The sequence below is a fragment of the Garra rufa genome, chromosome 2 (assembly GCF_049309525.1).
Source record: "Garra rufa chromosome 2, GarRuf1.0, whole genome shotgun sequence".
NCBI classification, from domain to species: domain Eukaryota; kingdom Metazoa; phylum Chordata; class Actinopteri; order Cypriniformes; family Cyprinidae; genus Garra; species Garra rufa.
In genome coordinates this window covers 72,915,847-72,941,523 of record NC_133362.1, presented here as the reverse complement: position 1 = coordinate 72,941,523, position 25,677 = coordinate 72,915,847, and the positions used below count along the sequence as shown (strand labels likewise).

The window sequence follows — 25,677 nt, the reverse complement described above, 5'->3', positions numbered from 1 at the left end:
GGCGCAGCGGAAGCGTGCTGGGCCCATAACCCAGAGGTCGATGGATCGAAACCATCCTCTGCTAAGACTTCTGAGCTTGTATATATGACAGAGCCCCAAAAAAAGAGAAATGTTCAGAGCCTGTTTGTGAAAACCTAAAGTCACTTGGTCCTCTCACAAAAGTTGTTCATCCAGAAGCTGAATGAGATGGAGAACTAAAAGAAAAAGTAAACAACTACATGACAGCCCCAGTGGCCTAATGGATAAGGCACTAGCCTCCTAAGCCAGGGATTGTGGGTTCGAGTCCCATCTGGGGTGACTTTCAGCAGAGTGGCGCAGCGGAAGCGTGCTGGGCCCATAACCCAGAGGTCGATGGATCGAAACCATCCTCTGCTGAACTTGTGTCACTTTTATATGTGCCCAGGTGCTGCAAGACATGTTGGAAATGTGTGCAAGATTCAAGTTATGTTGAAAAGACCTGTGCACAGGCTTTACATCAAGACAAGCAGAGTGGCGCAGCGGAAGCGTGCTGGGCCCATAACCCAGAGATCGATGGATCGAAACCGTCCTCTGCTAAGCTTGTTTCACTTTTATTTGTGCCCAAGTGCTTCAAGACAAGTTAGAAATTTGTGCAAGAATCATGTTATGTTGAAAAGACCAGTGCACGAGCTCTACATCAAGTCAAGCAGAGTGGCGCAGCGGAAGCGTGCTGGGCCCATAACCCAGAGGTCGATGGATCGAAACCATCCTCTGCTAAGACTTCTGAGCTTGTAGATGTAAGGCAGTATATTGTGTTGTCCACAAGATGTCGCTGTGACACTGTTTTGTTAGGATATATACTGTTAACGTTGTTTGAGCTTCTTAATGCACCGTAGTGTTGATACGTGCATAGTATGTGCGTAGTGCGCCATCTTCCCTGCAGTTCACGTTATCAATACTATAGGTAAGTCATGTTAACGGCAGTGGAAACTGAAATGTAAAATATATTTGTTGTTATCGCACTAAAGTTCAGTTCATTGAGATGTTTTGTGTTGTAAACTAAAAACGATCTAAATGCAAAGTAAAATAGAGAGTTAAAATGTTTTGTTATTTCTTTTGAACATGATTAATACGTGGTGGCTAATGCAAAGCTATGTATGATAATATAAGCATGTTATTCGATTGTTTGTGCAATGAAATTGACTTTATGCAAGTTTAAAAATGCAATGAAAGTTTAAAAAAACTGAAGGCAGTTCACGTTATCAATACTATAGATGCCGTGCTGTGGAATAAACGGTCAAGCCACGATCCCAACGAACCCCTTTGTGTCTGCGTCTCATCTCTACCACCACGAACATACACAACACAACGCAGAGTAGCAGCGGCGGTGCTAGAGGCCGGTAAATGCGCAGAGAGAGAGAGAGAGAGAGAGGGTTACATATATATGACAGAGCCCCGAAAAGAGGGATGTTCAGAGCCTGTTTGTGAAAACCTAAAGTCACTTGGTCCTCTCACAAAAGTTGTTCATCCAGAAGCTGAATGAGATGAAGAACTAAAAGAAAAAGTAAACAGCTGCATGACAGCCCCAGTGGCCTAATAAAAGATGGGGAACAATAGTCTGTTAAGGGGGTGAAGAAAAGGAAGGAGGGGGAAGAAGGGGGGAAAAGAGAAAAAGAAAGAAAAAAAAGGAAAAAATGAGGAGAAAAGAAATGAAAGGGAATTTTATCTCTTTGAACTTCAAAGCAATGTTTATGGAGTGTATATTTACAATAAATTATCTGAAAAAAAAATGTTTTCTCTATTTTCCTGTACATTTATATGGGAGTAAGGATGATCACAAGCTTTCCAGTTCATATTAGTGTTGCCATACATTGAAGTGTTTACTGAATGTTTTATTTATCAGTAATTATCACATAAATGATGTCCAAAAGAATGAAATTATTTGAATTAATGAATTTAAATAATATTTTATTAGATTTATATTACTGATTATTGATATCTTATTCAAAGGTTTTGCACTTTAAATATATTTCTGCTGTAGTTATGTTCTAAAACTTATAGTACAAAAAATTGTAAATTTATTTATTAAATAATCCCCAAATTTATCAACATTTTTAAAAGGGCCTATAACCGTTAAATGATACTGTAACAAAGACATACAAAAAGAGTTATTTAATCATGACCAAACTTTTATTTTTCAATCAGTCATAGCCAATTATTCATTATTCTTTTTTTTTTACATTTTTATTCTTATAGTTATGTTGCATGTGCAGAAAACAGAATAATATCTCTTAATAATACTTTCTATTGTCCATGACTCTTGTGCATTTTTTGCAAGTGCAAAAGAACAGAAAACAGAGCTATACATATAAATAAAACCGTCCAATGTCCATGGCTCTTGTGCATTAACTGCATGTGAAAAGAACAGAAAGCACATAACAATACAAATGAATAAAACTTTAAAATATTAATGACTCCTGTGCATGTTTTGAAAGTGCTAAAGAACAGAAAACAAAACTATACTTTTAAATAAAACTGTCTTAATGTCCATGGCACTAGTGCATTCATTGCAAGTGCAAAAGAACAGAAAGCAGAAAACAATACACATAAATAAAACTTTATCCCCTTTATTTTTTGGACTCTTATGGATGGCACAGAGCTTGAAATGGTCTCTATCAGGCGACAACAATCTGGCCACTGAGCAAGTGGGGCAGTGGTGGTGAATGTATGCCTCTTCACGCTCTCCACCCCTGGAGTGAACCTGTGTCCAGCCTGCTCTGGTGTCTGGCAGCAAACATCACTCTCTTCTTATCGTAATCCAGCAGGTTCTGCCAACTATATTGCTCACCTAAGGCGAGAGAGCATATAATACATGGCAAATGAGAAAACAAAACAAGTGGTAGTGTTAACATATGACAGGTCAAGAAGAGAAACTGACCTGATGGTTGGTGAGAGCCAGAGATGGCTGATTCCTGAGCTCCACAAGATACTCCGCAAGGCTGTCCACTTTGTCCAGCACACCAGCACTATGCAAAGCCTGGGAGAAAAATACAAAAAAAAAAAAAAATTAAATAAACAACATTATGAGTAAAGTGAAGTGGGACAAAAAAAAAACAAATAAATATAAATATTTTTCTAGATTTTTTTTGTCAACTTCAGACAAAAAGCTACAGGTCAGCACAAATTATATTTTTTCCCTAGAAATTTAACAATATTACATAAAACATAATTACATACATACATATAACGAGATATTTACATACCACAGACTCGTCAGGGGATGCTGAGGCACCTGGCGTGAAGGAGGCATCATGCTGGGTGGAGGACAGAGAGAAGCTTGGGTCATCAGTAAGACTCGACTCAGTAATGTCAAGTGTTTGGTCCACCCTGAAGCCCTCGTCTTCTTCATCCTCACCTTCATCCACATCTTCCAGCATGTTCTCTGTCTCTTCTGAGTCAGGGTCCACTACCAGGAGCTGTCCAGTCTGACCCAGGAGGTAGTCAACACCAAGCAGCTCTCCTATGAAAAAAAAACATTTATAAAAGAAAACACAGAAATACAGGATCATTCACAAGTTTGGACACATCACTATTTTTAATGTTTTTGAAAGAAGTGTCTTATGCTCATCAGTAAGGGTACACAAATTTTTTTATAATGATACAACGATATATATTCAAGCTGACTAAATAATGGCACCCATTACAACAATTAAACATTATTTTATTGCTAATAAAGCAAAACAAGGTTACACATTTAAAGGTGTTACACTACAATTATACATATAAATATTTGAATATGAAATTACTACATGCAGTTACGATAGGGATAAGATTATTGTTTTGTTTGGTTTACAGTTAGTTGCATCCAATTATGCATAATTTACTGTTATTACTATAGTAACTACATATAGCATGTATTAATGACAATGTAAAATAAAGTACATTGTTAGTTAAAAGCTGTGGTTATACATATGATAATCAATCTGAAAAAAAAATTAATTAATTTTTGTAAGGGATGTCTATATAACATTGCATTTTCATTTAAATTATTATTTGTAGCACTTACATCTGTGTTTATATAAATAGTAATCCATCTGCAAATATTGTGTATCCTAAAAATATATATTTTGCTATTCTACTCAATATGATATTATTATACTCAAACAAATGATGTATGGCTATAACAGTAATCAATATCTATCAAAATACTGAGTATTATAATACTAGATGTCTTAACACAGATTAAAACTGCATCAACACAAATTGAATTGCAGATGCCTGCCAGGGGGCAGCACCAGTGGTTTCCACTGGAAGTTTTCAGTGAACTTAAGTGAACCAATGAACTTTGGATGAACTTTGGATTTGGAAAGTGAGTTCAGTCCTCAGACGAGAAAGAACGACGGCGCGTAAGTGTCTACTTTAATACTATTTCACTAGGCGGTCATTACTTAGAGTTGCTGCTAAAAGCACTTTGTCGTTTCTGTTTAATTACTTCTTCCTAAGTATTAATTTTAAGCCACTGTTCTCTTAAGCACTCTGTAGTTTCTATTCACTTATTCGTTAATATTAAATTTGAGCTGCTTCTAAAACGCACTCTGTAGTTTCTATTTACTTATTGGTTAATATTAAATTTGAGCTGCTTCTAAAACGCACTCTGTAGTTTCTATTTACTTATTGGTTAATATTAAATTTGAGCTGCTTCTAAAACGCACTCTGTAGTTTCTATTTACTTATTGGTTAATATTAAATTTGAGCTGCTTCTAAAATGCACTCTGTAGTTTCTATTTACTTATTGGTTAATATTAAATTTGAGCTGCTTCTAAAACGCACTCTGTAGTTTCTATTTACTTATTGGTTAATATTAAATTTGAGCTGCTTCTAAAACGCACTCTGTAGTTTCTATTTACTTATTGGTTAATATTAAATTTGAGCTGCTTCTAAAACGCACTCTGTAGTTTCTATTTACTTATTGGTTAATATTAAATTTGAGCTGCTTCTAAAACGCACTCTGTAGTTTCTATTTACTTATTGGTTAATATTAAATTTGAGCTGCTTCTAAAACGCACTCTGTAGTTTCTATTTACTTATTGGTTAATATTAAATTTGAGCTGCTTCTAAAACGCACTCTGTAGTTTCTATTTACTTATTGGTTAATATTAAATTTGAGCTGCTTCTAAAACGCACTCTGTAGTTTCTATTCACTTATTCGTTAATATTAATTTTGAACTGCTTCTTAAAGTACTCTGTTGTTCTATTTAATTATTCGTTTGTTTTATTTACATCTATTCACTGTTAGAAAAGGAGTGTTCTTCTGTTATTTGTCCTGCGATTGTTTTTGCTTTAAATTCTAGTTTTTATTGCAATCATTAAAATTGATAACTGAGCGTACGGCCAAGGGAAGCTTTTGTTTTTGTCATATCGTTCCCTTCTGGAGCTATTACAAGTGCGAAGCTGTTGCTTTTTGAGTTTCGATTGAGCCATTTTGCGTGCGGGCGAGACATTCGCGGCTCACTGAGCCTAGGAGGCGTCCCTAGCTTTTATCATTGAAGCACTGTTTGGTTGTCTATTTAACTGCGTCAGAACAGCTGACGCTGAAGCGTCAGCGGAAGCGTTCAGCCTCCTCGCGTGAAGACCGACGAGAGTAAAGACTGCGACTTTTCCTGCGCGACTTCTCCGAGCAACGACACCGACAACGCACTTAAGTACTCCTCTCCTTTATTTCACTCTTCTTTCTGTCCTCCTCTATCATGTGTTTCCAACTCATTCCGGTGGTCTCTTCACACCGCACTAATATCACACGCACACGTCGACGCAATATTTCTAACCTGCGTCCTATCGACACTTCTTCCACTGAACCTTTCTCTTTCACGGTTGGACTCTGGAACTGTCAATCAGCTGTCAACAAATCTGACTTCATTTCAGCATTTTCCGTGCAATCTGGTTTGAGCATTCTAGGCTTGACTGAGACCTGGATTCGTCCAGAAGACTCTGCAACCCCAGCTGCTCTTTCTAATAACTTTTCCTTCTCTCACACCCCTCGTCAGACTGGAAGGGGTGGGGGGACGGGACTTCTTATTTCTAACAACTGGAAATACTCAACCCATTCTCCTCTATGCAATTATAGTTCATTTGAATCTCATACAATCACTGTAACATCTCCTATCGAACTCCACATTGTGGTAATCTACCGCCCTCCTACTCAACTTGGCATCTTCTTAGAAGAGCTGGATGGGCTGCTGTCCTCGTTTCCAGAGGATGGCAGCCCACTTCTAGTCTTTGGGGACCTCAACATTCACCTTGACAAACCCTATGCTGCTGACTTCAATTCACTTCTAGCTTCATTTGATCTACAACGTGTTATCACTACATGCACTCATAAATCTGGCAACCAACTTGATCTCATTTACATGCGAAATTGTATTTCAGACAATATTGTGGTCAAACCCCTACACATCTCTGACCACTTCTTCATTACATTTGACCTACATCTTGCTACTTGTGCACTCCCAACCCCTCTACCTGTTACTTTTAGAAGAAACCTACGCTCTCTCTCACACTCCCATCTTTCTTCTTTAGTATCCTCCTCCCTTCCCTCTCCTACTCACTTCTCATCCCTGGACACTAATGCAGCAACTGACACCTTATGCTCCACTATTACCTCCTGTCTAGATGCTATATGCCCTCTCTCCTCCAGGCCAGCACGATCTGCTCCGACAACCCCTTGGTTATCCGATGTTCTTCGTGAGCATCGTTCCAAACTTAGGGCAGCTGAGAGAAAATGGCACAAATCTAAGGATCCATCCGACCTCAGTATGTATCGGTCTATGCTCTCATCTTTCGCTACCCAAGTACATACAGCCAAATCTTCATACTTCCACAACAGGATCAACAATTCCCCGGACGCACGCAACCTTTTCAAAACATTTAATACACTGCTTTGTCCCCCTCCACCACCTCCCACAACTTCTATAACAGCTGATGATTTCGCCACATTTTTTACAGACAAAACTACATCGATCAATAATAAGTTCTCAGCTCCACACATACAGGAACTAAAATTGACCACAATCACGGCTGGAACCCCCCACTTCTCCTTCTGTCCTTGCTCGGAGGCAGAAGTAACCAAACTTTTCCTCTCCAGCCATCCGACGACATGTCCTTTAGATCCTATCCCCTCACACCTTCTCCAAGCAATCTCCCCTACAATCCTACCGGCGCTCACACACATCATCAACACATCTCTTCTCACAGGCACTTTTCCCACTACATTTAAGCAGGCCCGGGTAACCCCACTGCTCAAAAAACCTACACTTAACTCCTCACTCATAGACAACTACAGACCTGTCTCCCTCCTTCCATTCATAGCAAAAACACTGGAACGGGCTGTTTTCAACCAGCTATCCTTATTCCTCTCACAGAACAATCTACTGGACTCTAACCAATCAGGGTTCAGAAGCGGCCATTCAACTGAGACTGCGCTACTGTCTGTCACTGAAGCCTTGCGGACGGCAAAAGCTGAGTCCAAATCATCGGTACTCATCTTGCTGGACCTATCTGCAGCTTTTGACACTGTGAATCACCAGATCCTCCTGTCCACCCTCTCAATGCTGGGTATTACAGGGACTTCACTTCGCTGGTTCAAATCCTACCTCTCTGGTAGGTCTTTCAGAGTGGCCTGGGGAGGCGAGGTATCCAAAACTCATCAACTGGTCACTGGGGTTCCTCAGGGTTCAGTTCTTGGACCTCTCCTCTTCTCCATATACACTACATCTCTGGGCCCCATCATACAGGCACATGGCTTCTCCTACCATTGCTATGCTGATGACACACAGCTCTATCTTTCTTTCAAACCAGACGATTCATCGGTAGCTGCACGGATCTCAGGTTGCCTAGCGGATATCTCTGCATGGATGAAGGAACACCATCTACAGCTCAATCTAGCAAAGACGGAACTCCTTATCTTTCCTGCCACTCCATCTCTACAGCATGACTTCTCCATCCAGTTAGGTTCATCAACAATTACCCCATCAACTTCAGCCAGAAATCTGGGTGTTATCTTTGACAACCAACTGACTTTTAAAGACCACATAGCTAAGACCGCTCGATCTTGCAGGTTTGCATTGTACAACATCAGAAAGATCAGGCCCTTCCTAACAGAGCATGCTACACAACTCCTCGTCCAGGCCCTGGTCATTTCCAGGCTGGACTACTGCAATGCTCTTTTAGCTGGTCTTCCAGCATGTACAATCAAGCCTCTACAAATGATTCAGAATGCAGCAGCACGACTGGTCTTCAACGAGCCCAAAAAGGCCCATGTTACACCTCTCTTCATATCCCTGCACTGGCTACCGGTTACAGCACGCATCAAATTCAAGACACTGATGCTGGCCTATAGGACAGCCACCGGATCATCACCTGCCTACCTCCATTCACTACTACACATCTACACTCCTTCCAGAAGACTGAGATCCTCTAGTGAAAGACGCCTCATTGTACCACCACAGAGAGGTATTAAATCACTGTCCAGAACATTCTCGTTCAACGTTCCTGCCTGGTGGAATGATCTTCCCACCCCTATCCGGAATGCAGATTCCTTAACAGCTTTCAAACGACTGCTGAAAACCCATCTTTTTCGACACTATCTGACTCAATAAAAAAAAAAAAAAAAAAAAAAAATATCCTCCCTTCTAGCCTGTTTTTCCTCTCTTTCTTGATCTTCTCCTTCTAGCCTGCACTCTTCTAACAACGCCTGATATATGGTATTTTTGAACACTTCCTATGTTGATCTGCCTCCTTAGGATGAATCACTTGTTGTATTCCCAATTGTAAGTCGCTTTGGATAAAAGCGTCGGCTAAATGAATAAATGTAAATGTAATGTAAATGACTTCCAACATATGACAGATACAAGTTATGTCCCACGTGACCACCTCCAACTAATTGGAGACCCATAACAACTTGGAGGGGGAGGAATAAAACTTACTTTTAAAAAATGGCTGACTGAACCAAAAACCACCATTAAAAATGGGCCAGGTGGGCCAATAAATCATTGTGGGGGATCAGACAGGCATAACCAAGAAAAAACCGGAACTACAAATTTGGTAGCGCAGATAGGTATAAGAAGGGATACCCGGACAGACAGAGACGGAGATGCGGCGATCGCTGACCCGGCTTTGTTGCTCTGTTCAATAAAGTCTTATTTTGACATCTGGAACTCTGCCTCTCACGCTTCAATGTCTTCTTCATTGAGAAATGCTTTTATTGCTCCACGACACAAACACAAAACTTGATTACTACATTCACACATAGCAAAATCACATTAAATGTTAATTAGAAATGACAATGTCTACAACTAAACATATTTTTTAAATACAAATCAAACTTTAAATAGAATAGATGTGTTTACTATGCAAAATTACAGGCAAATAGTGTTTTATATGTGAGATTATAGGCAAATCATGGAAACAAAACATGATTACTACACTTTCACTATAGTAAAAGCATGGAAAATCCTTCGGATGAGACGTTAAACCGAGGTCCTGACTCTCTGTGGTCATTAAAAATCCCAGGATGTTTTTCGAAAAGAGTAGAGGTGTGACCTCGGCATCCTGGCCAAATTTGCCCATTGGCCTCTGACCATCATGGACTCCGAATCATCCCCATATTCTGATTGGCTTCATCACTCTGTCTCCTCTCCACCAGTAAGCTGGTGTGTGGTGGGCGTTCTGGCGCACTATGGCTGCCGTCGCATCATCCAGGTGGATGCTGCACACTGGTGGTGGATGAGGAGATACCCCCTGACCCTGTAAAGCGCTTTGAGTGTCTAGAAAAGCGCTATATAAATGTAACAAATTATTATTATTATTATTATTATTATTATGGAAAATGACTTGTTTTTCTTTCATTCATATTTTTATTTATAGTAAGACTGTGTTTACAGTTAAAGAACGAGTAAACTGAGTTTAATAAGTACGATTACAGGCACAATTGTGTTTAATATGTGAGATTATAGGCAAGTCATGAAAAGAAAACATGTTACTACACTTTCACTATAGTAAAGCCATGGTAAATGACGACAAACACAAGCACAACATTTTTTGTTGTTGCTGTTCATTCAGATTTTCATTTATAGTAAGACTGTATTCAAACAGTTGTAATCGATCAGCCAAAAAACACAACATGGTTACTACGCTTTCACTAGAGTAAAAACAAGGTAAATTGTCATAAAGAATGACTGCACTTACAGCTCAAACGCGTTTTTTCCCCATTTAAATAGAACTTAAGAACGTGTAAATAGACTTTAGAAAGTTAGGCAATTCGCGAGTCAAAAGTTTGAGAACGCCAAACACGGATGGTCCGTGTACCTACGTATAATTGGTTTTCTCGTTTTTGTTTTCAAAACAAACAAACGAATAAATGATTGGTTTATGCAATATTTACATTTTCTCGGGAACACAAAAACGAATTTCATTCATATTTTCAATTTTGTTTTCATTACACGTCGTTCAAATGCAGATATTAAAAAGTCAACAAAACCAAATCGAAAAATTAAAATTTTTTGGAAAAAGCGCATTTTAGTACACCGGAAGCTCTCTCCCAGCAAACACAGTACGTTGTGAGGACGTCGCCAGTTGGTCGTCATTTGGTCAGCGTAACATTACTTTATGACAACGTCGTGAGGACGTTGTGGTAACGTTCCATATTTTTGAATTTTGGCTAACGTCCCAGAAACGTCGTAGGCACGTCCTTAAAAGACGTCGCTGGTTGGTCGCGTGGGAAACGTTATAGCGACGTGGTCAGCAGGTCTCCAACTAACTTTTCATATTATTGCACTACATGTATTAAGCTTATTTTTAAAGGTGTAAACCGTTTTAATAGCCTATAATATGGGGAATATACTGAATTCGTCAAGCATTTTGCATGATGGAATGAATTATTATATAAGTATAACCCGTCATTTAAAATATAGAAATGTTTGTCATCAAATTAATGGCAAAACAAAAACCAAATAGTTTGCTTAGCAAATTGTGATAATTTATGGTTGTGAATGGTTTATTGAAAGGGGGAACGGGACAAATGTTAAGGTTAAAACCATGGTTAAAAGCAGCGCACGTCACTTTCTGAGTGCTGCGTACCCCGTGCGCGTGCCCGTCTCTCCGTCATTAACGGTCAACTTCCAGAAGACGGACGAGAAGGAGAAGGTAAGCGCTTAAAATCTTCTCTTATTCATATTTTTTTGCTGATATAACGTTAGATGACACGTAAGATAAGTAGTGTTTTGTGTTTTTGGAGGTTTACTATATTAATTTAATAAATAAGTTAATTAGCTTAGTTCTGGAGGCGGTCTGTGGTAACGTTAAGTTAACTTTTAAAATCCTAAATTAAAATGTTATACCTTATTTTTAGTCTAGTTTGAAATTTACCCACGATAAACTATACAGTATTCATTTTTTTTTTTTTTTAACTTCCATAGTAACGTTGACTGCTTGTCGTTCGCATAGACTATGCTCATGCTAGCCTAGCCGTATTGTAAACTTAAATATAAACCACTGATGTTATATAAACTTTTAATTAGACCGAGGCTGCCGAAATCCCATTCAGTGTATGTGGGATTAATAATGTCCTGCTTTCCTGTCGATTAACAGGCCTGTAAATGGTGTAATTTGCTCGTTACATGTTATTGGTTTTTACATACAACATTTTTACATAACGTTACATAACTTGCATCATTTTTATGCTAGTGACTTTTCATTGACAAACAGATCTGATACTTTAGTTTTAACAAATATGTATCCAACAAATAGTTCACTATTTTATGTCCTTACTGCCAGTGAACCAGTTGAGTCATTCAGTGAGTTGCTTATTAGAAATGATGTTCATTGTTACTATGTAGTAGTTTAAGGATTTTGGCTAAGGTCCCAGAAACGTCGTGGGCACGTCCTCAAAGCTGGTCTCTGGATAATTTTTCATATTATTGCACTAAATGTATTGAGCCTATTTTTTTAAGTAGTAGTTTGAATGCTTTATTCATTGTTCATTGTTTTATCAATGTTTTATTCAAAACTAACATACTTTTTTTAATAACAGGTGGAGAGAGAGTCTGGGCAGCAGCAACACGACAACCATGATTATGATTAGGGATGGGTATCAAGTACAGGTAACTTACTGATTTGGTTCCTGACTTGTTCAGTACCAAAAAATATATATAAAGCAACAGGACTAATGGTGCTGCTATTTGTATTTTAGACACAACCACATGACATCCAAACCATCTCTAAGTGTATGGCAGAAAGGATCCAGGATCAAGAGATCATCCATCATGAAGACTGTGTTCAAAAGAACCCAGCAAATCCTCGGTAAAAAACTAAACCTCATTGTTTCAGTGTCACTCAGGCACAAATATAGATTTAAATTGATTTCAGTGGCTTAAATATTTATATTTCAGGCCTCCCTGACCCTTCTGTTGTCCTGGATGTGAAGTCATGCTGGAACTGCATTTTCTCATGGTTAAAGGAGTTGTGCTGCAGTATCCTTCCTGGACCCACACAACAAAATGCTCAGGAGGAGAGACAGGTAATCCACAGGGTTGGATTTATCATTTCAATTACTCATAGCTAGATCAGGGATGTGATTTTTCCGGATTAATCCGGAATTCCGGATTTTTCGACCTGAAAATGTGACCTATGTGAATCATGCAGATCTGTAAAAAAAAAAAAAGGGGGGGGGGGCATCTCACAGCCGTCACCACAATCGCCGTCCCCGAGCAACAGGGCCACACCGGGCGGCACGTCAGATGGCAAAGAGATGCATTTTTCCTTCCTTTCCAAGTATCAACAAGGACGTATTTGCGAATAGTTTCTCCCGGAATCTAGAGCGAGGGAGTGAGTGCGAGACCGCGTAGCGCGTGCATGACAGAGGGAGAGAGAGCAAGAGACCGCGCGTGTGTGCCTCATGAAGCACATGTAAGACAAACTCTACACATTATCCCGCTTATTACATGGCTACCTACAAAATAAATCAACAATTTGACACAAAATATTGATTTTAAAAGGAGTTTATTGATTTAAAAACGATTTATATTGCTTAAATAAAATAATCCGTCTCACTTCTCGTACTCAAGTAGAAGTACAGATACTTGTGTTAAAAAAATACTCTGGTAAAAGTAGAAGTACTGATTTAACTTCTTTACTCAAGTAAAAGTAGCCATGCGAATGATAACCATTTTTTTTACGCAAAGCTAACGTTACCTGGACCCAGGGATGTACTGGCCATTGGGAGCACCGGGACATTCCCGGTGGGCCGGTGGAGTAGTGGGCCGATCGCCGAAGCGAGGGAGACCTCCCCCATATTAGGCGCTGTTTTAAATTACAACGCAATCGAAACTGCAAACAGCCCAAAAGTGCGAAGCGGCGGGATCAGTCACCCGCACAGCGCTGACGAACGTATACGCTGCGCTCCCGCCACAATGTAAAGTGATAAACAGCGCAAGTTGCTTGATCCATTCAGATAAAACACAAAATTGTCTTATATACAGTCCTGTGATATGAAAACATTAAAGATTCTGTAGGTTCTGCTGGGCTGCTGAAAACAGCCACGACATTATAAACTGCATGATGAGGGAAAGTGGAATTACACCAATACATAATTACTGTCAGTTTTTTAATTTTTTTATTAGAAATATCATAGTTTATTATTACTATTTATTTTAAAAACCGTATAACCATGGTAATGTTTTCATGTGACCACCATTTTACTAATACTATTCAGTTAATATCTTTAAGCAACGATTTCTTTCTTTTAAAATGTTTTGTTGTAATTAATTTTAATTGGAGTAAAATGTTAATGTAATAAGAGCCTGATTAAAGATAAATATCAGTGTCCTATATAAACTAGGTGTTTACTACCCATTAAAGTTCTTAAAGGGACAGTTCACCCCCCCAAAAAAAAATTGTCATCATTTACTAAACATCATGTAATTGCAATCCTGTATGAACTTCTTTCTTCTGTGGAACATAAAGGAAGATACTTTATGGAAAAAAAAATGTCTCGAATTTCTCAGAGTATAAATCAACGGTAACCAATTATGCATGGTTACATTCTACAAAATATTTTGTGTTCCATAGAAGAAAGTAAGTCATACAGCTTTGGAACGACATGAGGGTGAGGAAAATATTTTTATTACATAATGATTTTTTTTTTAGTGCAGAATTTATTAGCAATACATGTCCTGCATTCTAGCTCAAAATCAATGCTTTACTGCATGCATTTTCATGTGACAAAATGCATTATTAAGTTTGTTGCATTTGAAATTATCAGTATGTAGCATTATTTGTTTCTGTCCTGTTTTATTCATTAATTTATTTACTCCAATTAAAAGCCCCATTATCCAACAAAACTTTCACAGGGGGACTTTGTGGGCCGGATGGGCTGGATTTGTCCAGGGCCAAATTTTAACCCCAGTCCAACCCTGCTGGACCACACAAATGCTAGAGTGCAAGCTGAGAAACCTAAGTGGATATGGAAAAAAGGTTCTTTATAAGCCATTGCCTACATTTTAAATGGATGTCTGCAAAATAGGCCTAAAACATCACATAGCCTATATGATTATTGTGACAGAGACTGGGACTTCAGGTTAATGAGATTCTGACTGAGTAGCAAGATATGAATTCAATTGTGAATTCAATTGTGATTCTGTGAGAATTGAATTCACAGACCCAGTTTCTCTTTTTTAATCTGCCTGCTTTACTATCCATATAGATCCGCCACCAGTTTGATGGCGTGGGGGGGGGGGTGTCTTAGTATATTTTCCTGCTTTTTTGTCCTTAGCCAATCACATGCCTGCTAGATAGATATCAATTGATAGTCTAATTCCAGAGCCTGTGAATGATTTTGTTTTTTCCTCAGTCAGGAGACATTTTTGTGAAATTGTTGATGCTCGTATGATTGTCATATGCAGTGTTGGGGTTAGTTACTCAAAAAAGTAATATATTACATATTACATATTACTCTCAAAAATAGTAATGCCTTACTTTACTTTATTACTCCCTGGAGAAAGTAACTAGTTATATTACTAGTTACATTACTAGTTACATTTTTTTTTTCTTACACAAAAAACTGTTATTCTTAACAAAAAAGCATGACCTACTGCGTGCATCCAGTGCATACGCGATCTCATAAAGCTCTTATAACACAATGGATATTATGCACAATTAATCTTTCATAAAGGTCTACTTGTGTTGTGATTCGTAAGCACGCAATATTCAGCACTGTTCAAAACTTTTGAGCAGTGAGTGAATTCTATCTTAAACACTATTGATTGGCGATGCGTTCCAAAAATCAGCAGATGGCTACATTGCTCATGCTGCAAACAAGTTTTAAATTGAAACTGCCTATTCTTGCTCTTACTAATCATATATTTTGTTCTTGCTGCTTTTGTGCAATAGATGAATAACATTTTATTTTTTTTATTTTTAGATATTTTATGTTTAGATATTTCTATATTGCGGGAGTCCCGCGAATCATTTTATTTTCCCGCATCCCGCATCCCGCATCCCGCATCCCGCACACACACACACACACACACACACACACACACACACAAGTCTCTACCCGCCCGCATCAGCACACGCACTTCCATCAAGTTTTGTCCCGCGCCGCACTCTGTTGCGTTGGGTCCCGCGGGATTGCAGGTCTCTCTTTGCAAGTGCCACTCTGCTGCTGGCTGCCGGTTGTCGACCAATCGGTGATGGTAATTTAATGATACCTCGTGCCAAACCCAGACCAATCACTGTTCCATTCGCGCCCCCTCCCCTTCCCTTCTGTTCTCTGTGTTGTCGTGTGCCTTGTGTGTGATGAAGGTGCTACTGGCAAATGTAACGCAAGTAACTAGCTTGGGAAAACTGTAATAATATTACAATTTTCAGACGAGTAATGCCTTACACTACTAGTTCCTGATAAAAGTAATATTATTACAGTAACGCGTTACTTTGTAACGCGTTACACCCAACACTGGTCATATGTCATGGTAACTTACAACAGTGGTTTTCAAACCTGGACCTGGGGACACACAGCACTATAAATTTTGCACATCTCTCTTTACTGACAGATTTGTTCATGAAGCTCTTTCCTAAGGAGCTGATGATCTGAAGCAGGTGGGTTTAACAAGAGAGACATACAAAATGTGCAGTGCTGTGGGTCACCTGGACCACAATTGTAAACCACTGCCTTCATGAGCACCTCCTGTGCTCCTGATCATTTTTAAACATGTTTAAAAAATATTTGAGTTGGCCTGAATTTGAGTTTTAATACACAACCACATCGCTTTGCTGTGTTTCCCACAGGATTTGTTTGAGACTTTGGGTCTGGAACTTCATCTGTCTGGGGGGCATGGCCTAGTGTACAAAAGTATGTACTGTACATTTTAAACTTAATTTTTTCTGTCTGGTGCACTTTGTATTAAGAGCTCCGACCCATGCTTATTGTGGAAATTTAACAAAGAAAAAAGTCAATGCAAATGACGTATCCCTCTTTTTGGTTATTGTGGACTCTTAAGAGTTTCGTGAATAGGTTTTAAGCTAAATCTCCTAGCCAGGACACCTAATAGTAAGATCAAATTCTCTGTGACATTGGCCACACCCACAGATTGTGCCTTTCCTTTAGAAGCTGGAGAATAATTTAAGATTTTAAAAGGAAGATTTGCAGTTTTATACAAACTTATTCAAACTGTCTATAAAATTAATTGGTTGATTAGTTTTATTTATATTTTATGTGGATTCAAGGGAAAGGTGAAAAATGAGAAGGCCTAGGAATGACTGAGGAAGGCAGCCGTGAGGAAAATTAAGTAATCATCAGAATGTAAGTTCTTTGCAATCTGTGCATTGTTTATTACAAGATGTGTTTTCATTTAAATTCAAAGCTGAATTTTCAGCATCAAAACTCCAGTTGTAAGTGTTCAAAATCATTCTAATATGCTGTGTTGCCCAATTTAGTTGTGTACACTAGGTTGGAGTCACTTTTTTTTCTTTATGAAGACCTAAATAGCAAGGATGCATTAAACTGATCTGAAGTGGTAGTAAAAACATTTATAATGTTACAAAAGATTAAAAAAAAAGGTTTTAAACCTTAACTATGTATTCATAAAATTATCCTAAAAAATCACAGTTTACACAGAAATATTAAGTAGCACAACTGTTTTCAACATTGATAATAATCAAAAATGTTTCTTGAGCATCAAATCATATGAGAATGATCATGTGAAACTGAAGACTGGAGTAAAGGCTACTGAAAATTTCACCTTTGCATTTGAAATGCATTTTAAAGTGTATTTGAAAAACAACAGAAAACATGTTTTGTATTGTAAGTTAAATATAAATATAGCTTTGGTGTGCAGAAGAGACTTCTATCGAAAAACATTAAAAAAACTGAAAGACTGTAGATTTTGACTGGTTGTGTGTACATACATTAGCAACATTAACAAGGTGATTCTCCCTTTCAGCTGCCAGAGAAGGATATTGACAGTACAGCCTCAGGATAGCAAGAGGAAGAAAAACACCTTTGACATAATTTTCTCATACATTTGCCATGTGTTATAATAAAAACAATAAACCTGACTACAATAATATGGTCAATTTTATTAAAAGTTTCAAGTTTGCAAAGAATCTGGAGTATGTGGCACTGCATTAGAGGTACTCTTTGCTGAATAAGACCAAGTGCTGAGCAGGAACCTTATTCTTTAGCAAAACTCCTCATCAGCTCTCCAAGAGTAGATCAAGAGTGAAGTGTCACCCTCCTATCCTTTCCTCAGAAGAGAGTACCTTCTGCTGCTGTGGTAAGAAAGACATTCTTCTTTTTCTCTCACGACTGTCAAGAGCCTAAATTCTCAGCAAAGAGTCTTCTCCACAGCTGGGGACAGAGATCTCAGATTTTTCTGAAAAAGTCAACAGGCTCATTTGCTGTATGTTTATTGGGTGGGCCTATAATACAGGGGAGATGTAATCTCTACATTGTTATATTAACATGTTCTTACTGTTTATTAATGTTTCTATTTTCTTTATTTCTGTTATCTTCTGAGAAGAACTATGGTCCTTTTGGTAATTGTTTAGGTTTTGCTTCTGATAGTGAAGCAGTATTAAAGCACATCACCACCAGATATTTGTAGCAGGACACTCACAGGACACTCAGAAAACAAATTAACTTAAAGTAATACAGAAATCACTACTGAATTGTTTCAGTATTTTTGTACCAAATTAGGGGAGTTCTGTTAATAAGAGTACTGATAATTATTACTCTACTATACCCATCATTAATTAAATATTTAATCTTTTTCAGTAAAAGTAAAACATTTTAATCAGTGGTTGTATCATTCTTTGATTACTTTGTACTTTATGTGATGTGTTGAATTATCTGTGTGAATGTCTTGCCAGCACTTTACATGGTTAAATAATAGGTGTCATGTTTAAAATGCAATGGCTTAGTATATGTAGAAAATAACACTGAATAAATGGTGATTTAATAAATGAATGCACTGTTTTTGCTAATTTTCTGTTGGAATTTAATGATTTCGTATTGGTTTGCATGTATGCAATGTACATACAACCCCCGCTTTAAGGCTACCGATGGGGAGGGGAGTCACACGATGACGCATTGACGTGGGCGTGGTGTCTGACGTCACACATGGATGTGGGCGGGGTTGGATGTCCACCGCAGGCTGCAGCGAGCCCTACTTGCCGAAAGGAGGGAAAGTAATGCGGGGAAATGACTTTGCGCGTGCACAAGGTGAGCTGGTGTTTTTTTTTTCTTTTAAAAGCCGATCTGCACAAATAAATAAAAAATTACTTAAAATTATAAACTCGCATCATGGTATTGAGCATCAACAGTCTTCGTGAGTGAGGTTTAGTAGAGAAAAACAAACGAAATATTAGTAAAAAAAAAAAAACACATTTTTGGAGAACGGACCTCTTGGAACTTTAAATGAATACCCCTGCTCTAATTTATTTATATCTAATTCATTTATTTTTATAATATACCTAGGGTGTTTCTAAACATTTGGAGGGCAACAAATAATTTTATTTTATAGAATACAGATGAACAGTGACTAACACAATCGCACATTAAACAATAATGTTTTTTTCTTCTTTCTTTAGTTTTTTTTTATTTTAGAAGAAGGAATGCTCAGAGCTCTTAAAAAGAGCTAAAAAAAGCAGTTTTAAAAGAATTGAAAAAAACTGCACCTTAGCCAACCCAATATTAGCTGTCACATTCTTGCAGAGAGCAGTGAGGTTAGTGGACAGGGAGAGGGTTGGCAAGGTTGTGCAAACTGTAAAAAACTGCAACATCATATAACAGGAAAAAACTAAACAATTAAATCTTTAAATCTAATTGAAGAAATCAAAAGAACCATGGCAGATTCAGACCCAAAGTCCACCCTTATATGGTATGTGTAAATCATTATGCATTACCTTATCTTGCTTTACTGTCTTTGCCTCATCCTAACTTACCTTGCTTTTCTCATTCTGTTTTTACAGAAAAAGTTCTTGAGTTGTGGTTTGAGTACATTTCAACTGAAAAGAAAAAGAGAAAAATTGCAGACAAATTTCTCACGTGAGAAACTGTCTGAAATTTCTTGCAGCACCAAAAACACCATCAATGGACCTAAAATGCCTTTGGAACCAACAGAGGATAAAAGAGTATGTATGCTTTGATTTTTTTAAACATTTTTGTTGTAGTTTTTTGTTGATAGGGCTGTCAGTTACTACATGGTTCCAATGCTTCTTGAAAGTAAATACATTTCAGACACATGGAATCAAGGACTGTAAAGTACTTGAGAATTACTCGCATTTGAAGCTAAATTGCCAAATGAACTCCATTTTTAAGAGTAGGCGAGTAGGCAGAAGCCACTGCCTGAATGAGATTCACTCATTCACTTTGATGACTTCATTGATAACTTCTATGTCTCACTGTGTGTGTGTCTGTCTGTCCACAGTGGGTATAGAAAAGAATCACCCCCTTTAAATAATCATATTTTGTTGCTTTGTAGCATGAAATTAAGACAGACACTGTTTTGTTTAATGTTTTGGACATCTTTATTTATTCAGTGCAACTTTTAACATCAAAGTATCTGTCTATCCATCCGTCTCTGTCTGTCCGTCCATCCATCTGTCTGTATTCAAATTCAAAATTGCTTTATTGCCATGACTGTAAATATTACAATATTGCCAAAGCTTGGGATATATGTTCAAACACAAACGTAACAATGAATAGATAACAAAATTTACACTTAAAAAACAGTGAGTCAAATTGGAACTTGAACATTTGAAAATGCAGTGTTTAACACATAAACACACATATTGAGGGTCACTTTGGTGGACAGCAGGGAAACACTGAGGTCAGATATAATGCACACATTACACACATTCACCTGCTGTCTCTCAGGCTGTGGCACCTCCACACATATCTCACAGCCAATGCTGCTGTGTGTCCTCTGCTAGTATTACCTTTATTTGTTCCTCTTCAGTCATGACTGTAAAGTTCTTTATGATGCTTTTGAATTTGTTCATGTAGAGGTCTCTTATTGATTGTCTATAGCAGTGGTTCTCAAAGTGGGGTCCGTGGCGCACTTCCTGGGGGTCCGTGGAAAGTTTGCCACAAAATATAATCAAACCCGGAGAAAGTGCAGGGACCATCGTCATTTCTCCCGCGTGCGAAACGTTAGACCAATGAGAATTCGGCTTTTACATTATGTCAATCTACGTGACGCATTGCTGCCACACACTTATTTTTTCCCACTCAGCTATGTCGTAATAACGAGATCTTTTCTCGTAAAAACTACATCTTTTCTCGTTAAAACGACAATTTTCTAGTTAAAACGACATATTTTTCTCGTAATAACGACATATGTCATAAAAACGATCTGATGTTCCTGTTATAGATGATATGATTATATTATGTGAGGGAGCTAAGCGTTTGTCCGCGCTGCCTTCGCCACAGTCCTGACCTAAAGGAGAATGCACGCTGCTGGAGTTATATAGAAATACACTGTTTTAATAATTTTAATGTAATTGTTTCAATTGTAGCGGCTTGTTTATTAGGATTAATCTCCAATCTGCCCTCAGACCCAGAGGATTTAAGATGATCAGATCAAAACTGTTATTTTTGACTCTGAGCTTGGAATATTATTTGGATGAAAGTTTGATTTTACAGAAAATGTAGGCCTAAATAGTATCAGAAATAAATAAGAAAAATGACACACGTTTGATCGTGTTATGATGATGATGATTTCGTTCTGTTTAAAAAATGAAAAATAAATGATTTTTTTTTTCATGAAAAGAGTGCTTATGCTTTAATATTTGTCCGTGAGCGGCCCTGAAAAGCCACTTTTCATCTCTGCCTGTCTACTGTCTATCCCATCATGCAGAATACATGTTCGTCTGATGTACCGCTCTGCAAATTAGTCACAATAACGTTTCATTGCAAGTCTCATTTATAAAACGCAACACTGCACTTCTCGGGTCGGCGCCAGCGCGATCCCTTACATTGTGATTACAGAGGAAAGAAATATAAAAGTTTGCTTTATTTTATGAACTTCCACGATAACAACAAAATGTTACAAATTGACTTTGTAAAAATACAGGGTGCGCTCTCGCAATTTATGTCTCTATGCAGCTTGAAAGGTCTACGTCAATAAAAGAATCGAAAACAAAATTGTGTTTATTTAATTCGTATAAATCCAACAAGAGGTAGTGTACAGTCTTTAGTACAGATTTGTGGCTTGATTCAGCTAAAGATAAAATTTAATAATGTATAATAAATAATTTATCATTTGTATATAATCATACTAAGTATCAAGGCCGCCCAGGCATGTTAAATTAATATTCAATGTGTTTTACCCACGAACAAAAATACGAAAAATCGAGTTTTTCGTTTTTCCGTTTCTCAAGCAAAATGAAATAATAATAATAGGCCACTCAAATTTTTATTATGCTTATTATTATTATTATTATTAGGCGTAGGCCCTATTATTATTTTTATTATAAAATCTTAAGATAATCAAAACTATTAATTCTGAATAATTGACTTTTTGATTGATTTAACAGCAAATCGAAATACGAGCAGAAATAAATATAATTCATAATAAAAAATATAATAATAGGCCTAATAATAATAATAATAGCTTAATTATTATTATTATTATTAATATTATTTCGTTTTGTTTGAGAAAAGGAAAAACGAAATTAAGCTAGATTTTTGTATTTTTGTAATTATTCTGGATGATGCGATAGACAGCAAAGACAGGTTGAGTTGAAAAGTGGCTTTTCATTGTCCCCCACATAATTAAAGCTCTCTTTTTACCCACAGACAAAAATACTAAAACTGATTTTTTTTTTCATTAATTTTGTTCATTTTTGAAACAGAACGAAATTATTATTATCATAATACAACCAAACCGTTTGTCATTTCTCTTTTATTTCTTTATGATCGTATTTCAATTTTCTGTAAAATCTAACTTTCATCCAAATAATATTCCAAGCTCGGAGTCGATTATTCAGAAATAACAGTTTTCATCTGATCATCTTAAATCTTCTGGTCTGAGGGCAGATTGGAGATTAATCCTAATAAACAAGCCGCTACAATTGAAACCATTACATTAAAATTATTAAAACAGTGTATTTCTATATAACTCCAGCAACGTGCATCCTCCTTTATGTCAGGACTGTGGCGAAGGCTTAGCTCCCTCACATAATATATAATCATATCATCTATAACAGGAATATCAGGTCGTTTTTATGACATAATATCTCGTTATTACGAGAAAAGATGCCGTTTTAACGAGAAAAGATGTCGTTTTTACGAGAAAAGATGTCGTTATAACCACATAGCTAAGTGTGGAAAAAAAATATGTGTGGCAGCAATGCATCACCGTATCAATCTGCCAAAACATTTCCCTCAGACTTTAACTTCACGTCTCCAGCTAATGAATGAAAGACAATTAAACCGGCGCATTATTTTCAGCACTCCCCCCGCTTTAATTCTGGGCCAATAGAAACTTTGTTGTTACATTACGTCAATCCGTCAAAGCACTATAAAAACGCTAACGTTACTAGGCTAGAATCCACAATGGATAAATATTTAAAAAGGTCAAGTATTGATAATCCCAAATTGGTGCATTGTCATTGTATTTTATATCTGAGCACTATACTTATCCTTAACAAACATCTTTTGCACTATTTTCATTGTGTTCCAATGTTTCTGCAGTGTTAATTGTTAAACTGGGTAAACATACTCTCTTTTTATTGCCTGTTACTGCATTGGTGCATTGTCATTCTATTTTATATTTTAGCACTATATTATCCTTATCAAAAATCCTTTTGCACTATATTGACTGTGTTCCACTGTGTTGCTGCAGGGTTAATTTTTACTTGTCCCCCACCCCACCCCCCACACACAGCAGTTAAACATATATTTTTCTAACACATGAAGTCATTCCAAAAAAGTTTGATTCTCTCTGTTTATTGCCTGTTATTGCGTCAGTGAATTTTCATTGCATTTTAGGACTATACCTATAAAAGCCTTTTGCACTATTTACATTGTGTTCCACTGTGTTCTTGCAGTTCATTTTTACTTGCTCAACCCTTTCCCATCGTTCTCTCTCTCTCTCTCTCTCTCTCACACACACACACACACACACACACACACACACACACAATTTAGCTATTACATTTGTGTTGCGGTTATGAGGGGGTCCTTGGAATTTTTTTCTGCCCTATGAGGGGTCCCTATCTCCAGATAGTTTGAGAACCCCTGGTCTATAGGGACTTATAAGGGACATATACATAGTTACTGCCAAATGTTAATATTGTAGCTGGACGGAGGGACTCCAGTGACAAATTCAGCAGTGTGGTGAGTTCACCAGTAATATTTTTCTTTAGTTTGTCCAGTTCGCTAACAAGCTTGTCAGTCGTTAGCGGGGTTGAAATGTCATCTACCATGTTGCCGCTGTCAGGGCCAAGGTGAGACGTCTTGGACTGACAATTACAATATAGAGAGGACAGACATAAAGATTTTTTTTTTATATAATTGTTAAAAAATAAAAATGCTGTAATTCATTTGAATTAACTAGATTGAAAAACAAACACAAATGGCCTTGTTGACACTTTTTTTGCTAAAAACTTAATATTTACAAATTTCTATTATTTTTCCCCCTGTCTTCTGCCTATGGTTTGTGACATTTTCTGTAAAACAACACAATTTCTCACATTAAGCAATGTATTATCTTTTACTTTATAGGATGTCCCACTTTAGCTGAATGCTACTGTTCCAATTTATCTAACATGTTTAGGTAAATTGGTAAATTAGGACAGTAACCAAACTTAATATTTAAAAAATATTATTACTGTTTGAATTAGAAATTAAATCTTAACAATTTCAATAGACCCAAACTATGTGCCAAAGTATCTGAATACTTTCCATACCCACTATATGTATGTATGTATGTATGTATGTATATATATATATATATATATATATATATATATATATATATATATATATATACATACATACACATACATATAGTGGGTATGGAAAGTATTCAGACCCCCTTAAATGTTTCACTCTTTAAAGGTCTACTGAAGTGCCTTGAAACACTCAGCGTTATTCTATGTGGTGACGTACTTTTAACTGAAACAAAAACATTTCACCCAGCCCCGCCCACTTATTTTGAATACCCAATAGCGTTCCCTTAATATCTGTTCGGGCCAGAGCTGTTGAGCTCGGTAAAGCCGCATTTGTAAGCTTATGACAGCCACAGACTAATAAATTACCCCACAGATTCAATATGAAACTCTTGCTAGAACAAAATAGTGATCATTATCATGCTGAGGCTGTTTAGTTTAATACATGCTGATCGCACATATGAGCGCTTATGATCTGCTCCGGGTTAATGAGTCTCTGTGTAGGGGGCGGGACACTACGGACTCTAGAGAGAGCATTTGATTGGACAGAACGTTTGATGAGAAACTGAAGTGCACGGTGATATAATCAAAAATTTTCCGCTACAGGGACAGGGCGACTGGTTGCAATCGAGGGAAAGATGAATGTGGCCAAGTACAAGGATATCCTGGACGAAAACCTTCTCCAGAGTACTCAGGACCTAAGACTGGGCTGAAGTTTTACCTTCCAACAAGACAATGACCCTAAGCACACAGCTAAAAGAACTGACTGTTCTTGAATGACCCAGCCTGACTTAAACCCAATTGAACATCTCAAGAGAGACCTAAAAATGGACTCCCAAAAAGACTCATGGCTGGATTAGATCAAAAGGGTGCTTCTACTAAATACTGAGAAAAGGTTCTGAATACTTAGGACCATGTGATATTTCAGTTTTTCTTTTTTAATAAATCTACAAAAATGCCAACAATTCTGTGTTTTTCTGTCAATATGGGGTGCTGTGTGTACATCAATGAGGAAAAAAATGAACTTCAATGATTTCAGCAAATGGCTGCAATGTAACAAAGAGTGAAACATTTAAGGGGGTCTGAATACTTTCCGTACCCACTATAGGTCTGCTATAAGTGTGTGTGTAGCTCAGACACACATACCTGCATGACAGAGACAGATCACAGAGGACAGAGATGGAGACACCAATGTAACCTGGTTGCTACGTCACTATAGAGTCAGATCGCTGCTTTTATTTTGTGAGAAACCACAGGAAGTCCTGTTTCCCA

At 37.4% G+C, this 25,677-nt stretch overlaps 1 protein-coding gene and 3 non-coding genes across 4 annotated transcripts in view; all 4 read left to right on the top strand.

Annotated features, from left to right (window-relative positions):
- The window catches only part of trnam-cau (transfer RNA methionine (anticodon CAU)), a 72-nt gene extending 8 nt beyond the window's left edge, over positions 1-64 (top strand). The window contains exon 1 of the tRNA in view: positions 1-64. This exon is cut by the window's left edge and continues 8 nt beyond it. This is a non-coding gene — a tRNA (tRNA-Met).
- Positions 1-25,677, top strand: part of LOC141325730 (uncharacterized) — a 430,496-nt gene that overhangs the window by 277,642 nt on the left and 127,177 nt on the right. The window lies entirely within an intron of this gene.
- trnar-ccu (transfer RNA arginine (anticodon CCU)) lies at positions 225-297 on the top strand. The gene has a single exon. It is a non-coding gene; the product is annotated as a tRNA-Arg (tRNA).
- Positions 664-735, top strand: trnam-cau (transfer RNA methionine (anticodon CAU)). Its single transcript has one exon. It is a non-coding gene; the product is annotated as a tRNA-Met (tRNA).